Here is an 11109-nt window from a genome sequence, read left to right as displayed (position 1 = left end):
TGGGATCAAGTGTGTTCTGGTGAACTACACGACAAGGGCAGGAGTATTCCTGGACAAGCTGCATAAATATTGAGACTAGCTGCGAGAGTGGAGAGGATCACGCACGATCTGATATCGTCATGTTGGTGTTGTTCCCAGATCATCATACTAAATGTTGTTCCAGGATGAACATTGCAAGTGACCAATCAGAATGTTGTGATGTCATACTTTTGCGACTTCGGGAAAAACCGCCATAAAACCAAAAACTGTACTTAAGCTGCGAGAAACCGCCTCTGTCCGCCGATCAACGTACCCTGACCCTAACCCTAACCGTAACCCTTTAATAAACGGTAAGCAGAATTGATATTGTCCTTGCAACATTGGGATTTCATAAATGCATGAATGTTTTGGCGCGCAAAAGAATCACTTGGTTGAACCCGGAACAACATTTTCATGATGATCTGGAAACAACACCAACATGACGATATCAGATCATCCGAGGAGCTACAGTCTGATCAGTGAGTTGGATTACAATGAGGAAGAAGAGGAGAACAAAAGCCTTGAAAGCTATTCTGAAAACAGGAAATGAATAATTAAGACCCCTGGGCTTTAATTCCTCATCCCCAAGGAACTACCATGGTCTTGCTCTGGTAGTGCAAGACCATCAGACCTTCCTCCCTGGTTGCCCAACCAGAAGTCCCTCAGAGTTGAGAGATAGTGTGAAATCTTTCACTGTTCAATATTTACACGATGTTTAAAAGTAAATAAGAAAAATAGTGGCCAAATAGTTTGATTTAAATAGACAAGTTGTCATTCACCTTAACATTAACATGACGTTACAAATAGGCCCAAAAAAAAGAGAGAAATAATTTGAACACTCATAGTGATCCTCTGACTCAGAATCATGTGATACTTCCCACTATAGTAGGTTTCTCCAGGACTACATTTTACCATAAAGCCACACACACTCAGACACACATACACGTACACACAGAGTCGAAAGGTGGAAACAATACCAGTTACTGTGGGTAACAGCACATCCACCATATTTACTGTGTAGAAAGTAGGAATGTTTACATTTCTGGATACTGACCTGAAGTTCATATCTGAGTGAAAATCAATAGTTAAAATATTCAGCATTATATAATTGCATAATGATGCTAAACTGATGCTGTTTCTCGTTTAAACATTAAGCGTATTTTACACCAGCATGACACACAGCTCCTTGAAATGACCCAAAAAAACCCTGATTACATAAGGCTGAATATTTACATCTAATTATACGTTCCCCCAACTCTCTGCATCCCACCATTTCTCTGTGTTTTTGTTCGTCTTCCATCGAGTGTGCAGTGAATTCCTTAATGTGGGTTGAAGCGAGAAACTGGGCTAAATATGGATGATCAATACACCTTCTATGATAACCTGACTGAGTCTTATTAGACATGATGGGATGTAGCCTCCAGGCCTGCCTTCATATTCATCTGCGCTCGCTCTGACTTACTTTGAATATTTGTGTTTGAAGAAAGCAGACTGTGACAGAATCCAGGCTAAACCACCTTTCTGCTGAAATCTTCATTTCCTGAATGTGTCAGTAGTGGTAAGAGTAACTTCTATTAAATGCATCGAGTCATACTGAGACCAGATGCATTTGTAGTTCCACTCACTTCAACCACCAGCTAGATGTAGAGGGTGGATAACATGTCATTTGAGGCGCTTACAGCTCACAATGGCCTGCTTTCCTTGAGAAAATTCCATTTTCCCATTGCGCCGGGGTATTTAAATCACTTTAAAGGCAGATATAGCTGATATGGATATATCTGTTTCTTCACACTTTTGTGCCCAATTGTTGTTGTTGTTGTTGTTGTTTTTTCTATAAAAGATGTATATGTAAAAGGTTAACATATGTGTTTAAGTTGAAATGTGTTTGTTTGTTGAAATGTGGTTGCTCGTTTTCCTTTTGTTTTGCTTTGTTCATTTGTTTCTTTTAATTCTATTTTGTTGTACTTTTTCAACATGTTCAAAATAAAGATTCAATCAATCAATCAATCAATGTGTGGCTGATAAATCTGGATTAAACTAATAGTTAAAAAGTTAAGAGATAAAAAGAGTTATGGGGATGTTAGTTCAGTTTATGTCTTCATACAAGAAAAAAGGGAACACCCCAGTTATATTTTGGTCTTTGTTATATCTTTAAGTGTTGATTAAGTATTTTCTAATTACACTTTACATCTTCCATGCCATTATTTAAAAAAAATAACACTAGGTGGCGCATAGCACTCAGGAGGAGCGTAAACCCCCCCTGGGAGGCAAATCTGCAGAATAAATCCTGCAGTTGAATCGTAAACAAGTTCATGATCTGTGCCTCTTTATTTCAATACACAGCTGCAGGATCTAGGATCGCACCCCTCCCAGGCACCTGTCACACCAGGGGGTAACATATACTGTAACACCGTTCCATCTAGAAAAACATTTGATAGAGATCATGAAAATTACCATGCCAGTGGTGGACTCCCTCAGGTGTCGGTGCGTTGGTGGTTCTTTGTGTCTGGGGATGGGCGTCCGGGTACACACCGGCTCACTCCTTGGCGGCCGCTTATCGGGGCCTGGAGCCTGGGGCCACTTCGGAGGTGGGGTGCCCCCGGCCTCTCGGCCTGGGGCTCGGTCACTCAGGCACAGCTGGCTGCCGGCGGAGCTCACGGGCGCGTCACTGCAACTCCCCCTGGCTTCTGCTCCGCGGCTGCTGAGTGAGCCCTCATCTGGGACTCTCCTCAGCTCTTACTGGGACAGTGGCACGGCTGCCCCTCTGTTGGTCCTCCTTGGTCTCTTGTGTTCTGGGGGCCTCTGGATGTCTGGAGTTTTGATCTCCTCCATACCTGCTTCATACCCTGGAGGACGGGGCTATGGCTCCCCACACTCCCTAGCAGATCGTTACATGGAGAAACCTTTGGAATGCAAGCATGCTGATCCACACAGGTATGCACACAGGTGTACACACGGGTATTCACAGACGCGGACTACAGCTTTCTTGGCTGCTGCCTCAAAGCACATTGTGCGCCGTCTATCTTGCGTGCTGCACAATATCGTTTATTATTTAGTATCTACTGATATCTACTGCTAGCTAGTTTATTGTGATGGTGCCGTTTTTTTTATTATGTTGCTCTTTGTTGTTTGCTTTCTCTTCTGTTTTTTTTCTCCATACAGGTGACCCAGGTGTTTTGTTTTTTTGTTTGTTTGTTTTTTTCTTTCTTCCCCCCCTTCTCACCGTCTCTTCTCTCCTTTGGTTTTCTTTCTCTCCCTCTCTTTCTTTCATTCTTTCTCCCTGTCCTATCCCCCAGTCATGTCTGTCCCGTTTGTAGCAACTGAAAATAAAATAAATTCATAATTATAATAAAGGTCAATCAAATGGACCAATATGGCAAGGCCATGATGATCCACTTGGTAAAATAAATCCGCTTGGCATCTTTCTTGGCCTTAAGACAACAATTCTGATGGCTAAAGATCCAAACGGGACACAAAAAAAGAAAAAAAAAAAAGAAAATTACCATGACATGGTAAATGGACTGGTTCTTATATAGCGCTTTGTTACTCTTCTGAGGACTCAAAGTGCTTTACACAACTTGTGCATTCACCCATTCACATTGTTCTAAGCGCTTTCTAAGTAACATTCACACTCCGATGGATGCATCGGAGAGCAATTAAGGGTGCCCAAGGATACAGGGAGTGCAGAATTATTAGGCAAGTTGTATTTTTGAGGAATAATTTTATTATTGAACAACAACCATGTTCTCAATGAACCCAAAAAACTCATTAATATCAAAGCTGAATGTTTTTGGAAGTAGTTTTTAGTTTGTTTTTAGTTTTAGCTATTTTAGGGGGATATCTGTGTGTGCAGGTGACTATTACTGTGCATAATTATTAGGCAACTTAACGAAAAACAAATATATACCCATTTCAATTATTTATTTTTACCAGTGAAACCAACATAACATCTCCACATTCACAAATATACATTTCTGACATTCAAAAACAAAACAAAAACAAATCAGCGACCAATATGTAATATGTAATAGGTGAACGCGCGCAAAGCTACTGGTCCGGACGGGATTCCCGGCCGCGTCCTCAAGTCATGCGCGGCTCAGCTGGCTGGAGTGTTCACACACATCTTCAACCTTTCCCTCTCTCTGTCTGTAGTCCCAGCCTGCTTCAAAATGGCCACCATCGTCCCTGTACCCAAATCCTCCACCATCTCCTCATTGAACAACTGGCGACCTGTAGCCCTGACCCCCATCGTAAGCAAATGCTTCGAGAAGCTGGTCAGGGACTTCATCTGCTCTGCACTACCCGACTCACTGGACCCTCTACAGTTCGCATACCGCCACAACAGGTCCACTGATGATGCCATAGCCCTGACACTACATACTGCCCTGTCACACCTGGAGAAGAGAGACACGTATGTGAGAATGCTGTTTGTAGATTACAGCTCAGCATTCAATACCATCGTTCCCTCGAAGCTGGACAGGAAACTGCAGGATCTAGGACTGAGCAGCTCCCTCTGCAGCTGGATCCTTAGCTTCCTGTCTGACAGACGCCAGGTGGTCAGACTGGGCAGCATCACCTCATCCCCCATCACACTGAACACTGGTGCTCCACAGGGGTGTGTACTGAGCCCTCTCCTGTACTCACTCTACACCTACGACTGCACGGCCACTAACAACTCCAACATCATTGTGAAGTTTGCGGACGACACTACAGTGGTGGGTCTTATCACCAACGGTGATGAGACAGCTTACAGGGAGGAGGTCAGCGCTCTGACCCACTGGTGTCAAGACAACCATCTCACCCTCAACGTCTCAACTCTGTATATTTTTATATATTTTATTTTATTGTTTACTCTATTTAATTTGTAAAATATGTGTATACAAACACACACACGTAGAAAAATATTTAGTATACACATCCAAAAATGCATATACTATTATATATTGTACATATATTTATTAGTTTCAGATGTAGCCATTCTTGTATTTTTCTTGTTTACATTATTGTATTTTGCACAACTCTGTTGCTTGTGAAGCTCGCACACAAGAATTTCACTCACATGTGCTGTACCAATGTACCTGCACATGTGATGTGACAATAAAAGTGATTTGATTTGATTTGATTTGAATATAGCCACCTTTCTTTGCAAGGACACTCAAAAGCCTGCCATCCATGGATTCTGTCAGTGTTTTGATCTGTTCACCATCAACATTGCGTGCAGCAGCAACCACAGCCTCCCAGACACTGTTCAGAGAGGTGTACTGTTTTCCCTCCTTGTAAATCTCACATTTGATGATGGACCACAGGTTCTCAATGGGGTTCAGATCAGGTGAACAAGGTGGCCATGTCATTAGTTTTTCTTCTTTTATACCCTTTCTTGCCAGCCACGCTGTGGAGTACTTGGACGCGTGTGATGGAGCATTGTCCTGCATGAAAATCATGTTTTTCTTGAAGGATGCAGACTTCTTCCTGTACCACTGCTTGAAGAAGGTGTCTTCCAGAAACTGGCAGTAGGACTGGGAGTTGAGCTTGACTCCATTCTCAACCCGAAAAGGCCCCACAAGCTCATCTTTGATGATACCAGCCACAACCAGTACTCCACCTCCACTTTGCTGGCGCCTGAGTCGGACTGGAGCTCTCTGCCCTTTACCAATCCACGGGCCCATCCATCTGGCCCATCAAGACTCACTCTCATTTCGTCAGTCCATAAAACCTTAGTAAAACCAGTCCTGAGATATTTCTTGGCCCAGTCTTGACGTTTCAGCTTGTGTGTCTTGTTCAGTGGTGGTCGTCTTTCAGCCTTTCTTACCTTGGCCATGTCTCTGAGTATTGCACACCTTGTGCTTTTGGGCACTCCAGTGATGTTGCAGCTCTAAAATATGGCCAAACTGGTGGCAAGTGGCATCTTGGCAGCTGCACGCTTGACTTTTCTCAGTTCATGGGCAGTTATTTTGCGCCTTGGTTTTTCCACACGCTTCTTGCGACCCTGTTGACTATTTTGAATGAAACGCTTGATTATTCAATGATCACGCTTCAGAAGCTTTGCAATTTTGAGACTGCTGCATCCCTCTGCAAGATATCTCACTATTTTTGACTTTTCTGAGCCTGTCAAGTCCTTCTTTTGACCCATTTTGCCAAAGGAAAGGACGTTGCCTAATAATTATGCACACCTGATATAGGGTGTTGATGTCATTAGACCACACCCCTTCTCATTACAGAGATGCACATCACCTAATATGCTTAATTGGTAGTAGGCTTTCGAGCCTATACAGCTTGGAGTAAGACAACATGCATGAAGAGGATGATGTGGACAAAATACTCAATTGTCTAATAATTCTGCACTCCCTGTATTTGGCATGCAGACTAGGAGAAGCCAGGAATCGAACCACCAACCTTCCGATCAGCAGATGACCTGCTCTACTGCCTGAGCTACAGCCACCCCAATGTAAACTTCTGAGCACAACTATATGTAAATTATAATTATAAATATCAAGAGTATTGCGAAAACTTTAAGGTACTGTATATTTAGGCGTTTTGACACTACCTGCAACAGGCAGCTGATATAATACTTAACAAAGTAACTAGGAAACTTTGACTCGGGTCAATCAGCTCTGAAATTATTTCGCTACCCCTTCGGATGTGATTCCAACTCCACAAAGAGTGTCAGGATACAGGATGTATGTGTCAGGATGTATCCTGACACAGCTTCAACTCCTGGATCAAACCATGAAATCCGCACTGCTGCTGCTTTTTCATCAGAATTGGATGAACCCAGAATGTCAGTTTCTTAGTTTCCTAGTTCTCTTGTTTACAGACATCAGGAGCAGCTCATAATTGTTTGATGTTGACATTCATGATGCCCATTTTTTTTCCACAATGCGTTTGTTGATGATAAATTTGTCACAAAATGCAACAAGTGTGGATCCAAAAAATTTGGAATTTCATGATTTTCTTTCACAATGCTGCAAAATAGGTCCAATAATCACACCACTACCGTGCTTGGCAGTTGGTGTGGGGGTTTTGTGTTGATATGCTATGTTTGATTTTGGCTAATGTGATACTGGCCAGAATATCTGCTTTTATAGAAGCAGTTACATTTATAGATGATCAGTAAATCAAGTGCATTTGATTAGGAGCACTTGGGTACTAACCCTTTCTAATTACTATGTACCTAAGTCCCTTGAAAACTTTACTGTCTCTGACAGAATGGTCAAAGGAGCATGGTACTGTAACTGTAAGAGCAGGATCACCAAGTGCTGAGGTGCATAGTGCTGAAGTGAGCCAATGTGCTGTTGACTCACAAACTGCAGCTTTCCAAACCTCCTCTGGCATTAACATCAGCTGAAAAACTGCACGGGGAGCTTCAAAAATGGGTTACTGTGGCAGATCAGCTTCTGTTGGTGTAATGTGTTGGCTGCCCAGTACCTCTGTCCAGATCTTCAGTTTAAATTTAGTGAATAACCTTTTCTTAGTGCTGTATTTCTATATTGTCTCATGTTGCACACAGAACTAAACAAGTATTTCACAATTATGTTGCTAACAAACACGACAGCTTTGTGTGCAATGCTTTCTTAGAAGGCAAAGGTCTGCTCTGTAAATATGACTGGAACAGATAACGTGGCTCACACTGGGTAATGAGACAGGAAGAAATGTTCAGGGAGCCCTGAGAGAGACATGTAATGAAGCATTGTTTGCAGGATGAAAATGCATTCGCACACACACAGGTAATGAAGCATTGTAGGAGCATGAGCCTGGCTGAGGCTGATAACATCCCGTCGTGCCTGATGGAGGACAATGGGCCGTAGAAATGGAACCACCCTGTCTGCACCCAACTGTACCATCATCTTCCCAACAAACACACACACACACACAACGATAGATAGATGTACCTGATAGTCAGGATGATAGATAACAAGGACTCAGGAAGTGGAAAAAAGGTCTGAAAATAACACTCTGCTACTCCTCGTTGTGGCTTAGCTCTACTTCTTGGCCAACATTGATCATCGCCAGCATTAACCCCTGCTTCCAATTTGTTCCACTAGCCACTTTAATTAAAAGACACATTTTCATAAAAGGAGAGCCAGCATACCACAGTGGGAGCTCCAAAATATGGACGGCTTCTAGAAAGAAAGTTATGGTAGCTTATAAAAGCTCCCATGGCAGAAATGCTGAGAGGCCTGAGTGATTTCTCTTCCTTTTCATTATCCTCTGATCTGACTTTTGTTTGCTGAAAGATTAACAACCCCCTCATGAATATATGCCACAGTGCAATCACTTTACCTCTATGCAGAGATGCACTAGATGCAAGTGGTTTAGCAAAGGCTGACTGGTGAAACTGTCCTTGGACTTTTGTTTCCAACAACCTAGTCTTTCCTTTCCTTTCCTTTTCTTTAGATTATATCAGAATTGCAAGATGGAAGTGTTACTTGCAAAACAAATGAAAGTCAATACTTTATCTGAATGAACACATGCCGTACACTCGATGACACCTCAATGCAGTCTCGACAAAGTTTTTGCAAGCAGCGAGAGTTCAAAAATTATTATACGGTTTGTTATGTTGGAACGGCTGTTTTGTTTGCTGGAATAATGAAATGATATTTATACGGCTCAGGCAACAGAGAAATTCGAATACTGAAAATGGATTCTAAGAGTCAATTAACCTTGTATAGATGAGGGCTGCAATGCACTTGCTTCCAGACATCAACTGGTCTTGAATTTTGGATCTCATGCAAGGGAAGCCTGAGGAATAATGTCGGCTTTCCATTATAAAAAGGTTGGAATCCATTTTCCCCGAGATAATTTCAATTATATGAAACAAGCATGAATATTTTAAATTAAAAATGTGTCCTGGATATGGACGGGTAGATACAGCAGGAGGAAAAGAATAGCACATGCATGATGCATTTCAGCCTATTTACAGCTGACAGCTTTACCCTCAACAAATAACCTGTTCCATTTGAAAGAGACTCTTCAGCTCAAACTCACGCCTGCGTTGTTTCTCACAAACTATGCAGGACTCACCTTTGTGTCATGTTATTCTTCCTGTTTCCCAGCTGTCTTCTATTCCTAATGAGACATGTAACTCGATACTTGAATCTTTTCAGTCAGCCCCACACTGTTCAGCAACCCATCTGCATCGATATTTCTGGCATCAATCGTGCAAACCCATCACAGCCTGTGAATGCCCCCCTCAAGCCCATGGCAAATGCCGTGGCCTGGTTCACAGACAATCTACTGCCCAGCAGGAGACAGTGTAAAGAGCACGGCAGAATCCCTCAGAGGCTCACATACGGGGAACTAACTTTCTTCACTCTTTAGACTGACTTCTAGTCCACTCTCATATCATACATGGCTGTCGCAGTTAGAAAAAGTGGGGTAAGACTTGTTTTCCAAGAGTCAGTTTAATCTACTGATGGTGCCAGACAAAAATCAATAATCATCAGGATTCATCCTCTCATATAACCAAATTTGATGGTATTCTGTCCTTTATTTACTCCGATATTTCCCTGTTAAAAAAAAAGAAAAGAAAAATACTGCCTACCACCAAATCCATGAAATGTTGTCTCGATAAACCTGGGTAGATGTAAGCCGAAATCTCCATCTACAGAAGCGAGAAGGGCTAAGACACTGTTGCTGCTCGGTATTTTGTCCCACTCTGGGTTTCATGTGTTTACCTAAAGATTGTTTTACCCTATCACTCTGTAACACTGGTTGGATGTAGCAGGATGAGTGCATGACTTCAGTCAGTATAAAAACTTCAGAGAGGCCAGTGCAGCAGTGAAGGATATGGGAAGAAAGAGAAGAGGGAGTGAGACCACAGTATTTGACATTTACTGGCCTTTGGCTGCATTATCAGGCACTCTGCAGGAGAAACCACTGAAGAAAGAACCTGCCAGAAATCCCACACACACATTTAAAAGAGCATTTTCATACACTTGAGTTGAGGCTCAACATGTGGTAGACATACAACATTCTGCATTATATTTCCCTTAAAAAGAACACACCAAAAAGAAAGTAGTAGAAAATAGAATTTTATATCTACACCGAATTATTCAAATACATCTCCAAAATAAAAATTTGTTACGTGTCCCCATGTTACATTTAAAAAGAAAGAAAGTGACCTCGTGTTGCCCTCTACTCACTGGTTAGCATAGCCCCAAGGCTACAATTTCAAGGAAATCCAGTGGGCATATTTTCCACAATTATTCTTTTTCACATGCACACACCAGGAAATTGTCTTTGTCCAGGTTGTTTTTCACTACTTAATGTGGTTTAGCTGAAGTAGCTGCCTGGAGGCAGCACATGACCACTCGCTAGCTAACGACTCGCTATTAGCACATCGGCACAATCCCACACCATATGGACTTTGTTGTACGGAGCTGGCAGGTTATAAACAGGGTAATGTCCAATGATTCGGACATTTGCATTCTAATATGCTTCAGATAGAAAAGTTCAGGGCTCCATGTTTGAAAATAGCTTGTCAACTACAGGGTGGGCCATTTATATGGATACACCGTAATAAAACGGGAATGGTTGGTGATATTAAAGTCCTGTTTGTGGCACATTAGTATATTTCAATAGGAAGAGGGCCATGTGACACATCAAACTTATTGGTAATGTCACAAGAAAAACAATGGTGTGCTTGGTTTCAACATAACTTTATTCTTTCATGAGTTATTTACAAGTTTCTTTTTGTTCATAGCCATTGACATGTCGAAGAGGTTAACACGTGAGAAGCGGATCGAAATTGTGTTGATATCTGGTGAACGCAGTAACCGGATCATTGCAGCAGATTTCAATGCAAGACACCCTACGAGACCACCCATCTCCCATGCTACAGTTAGCAAACTGCTTGCTAAGTTTCGTGAAACTGGTTCAGTGTTGCATTTGCCAAAATGTCTACGCAAGAAAACTGTCACTAATGAAGAAACATCAGTGGCTGTCCTAGCTTCATTCAGCAAGAGCCCACAGCATAGCACTCGCCGCATGTCACTGGAGAGTGGCATTAGTCGAACATCCCTTCAGCGGATATTAGCTACTCATAAATGGCACCCTTACAATCTCCAGCTACTGCAGCATCTCAACGAGGAT

Source organism: Aulonocara sp. 'chitande type north' Nkhata Bay, linkage group LG1 (assembly GCF_057382095.1).
Source record: "Aulonocara sp. 'chitande type north' Nkhata Bay isolate Kocher_YH1m ecotype deep benthic linkage group LG1, A_spYH_male_GT1.1, whole genome shotgun sequence".
In the NCBI taxonomy this organism is placed as follows: domain Eukaryota; kingdom Metazoa; phylum Chordata; class Actinopteri; order Cichliformes; family Cichlidae; genus Aulonocara; species Aulonocara sp. 'chitande type north' Nkhata Bay.
This window is presented reverse-complemented; position numbering follows the sequence as displayed.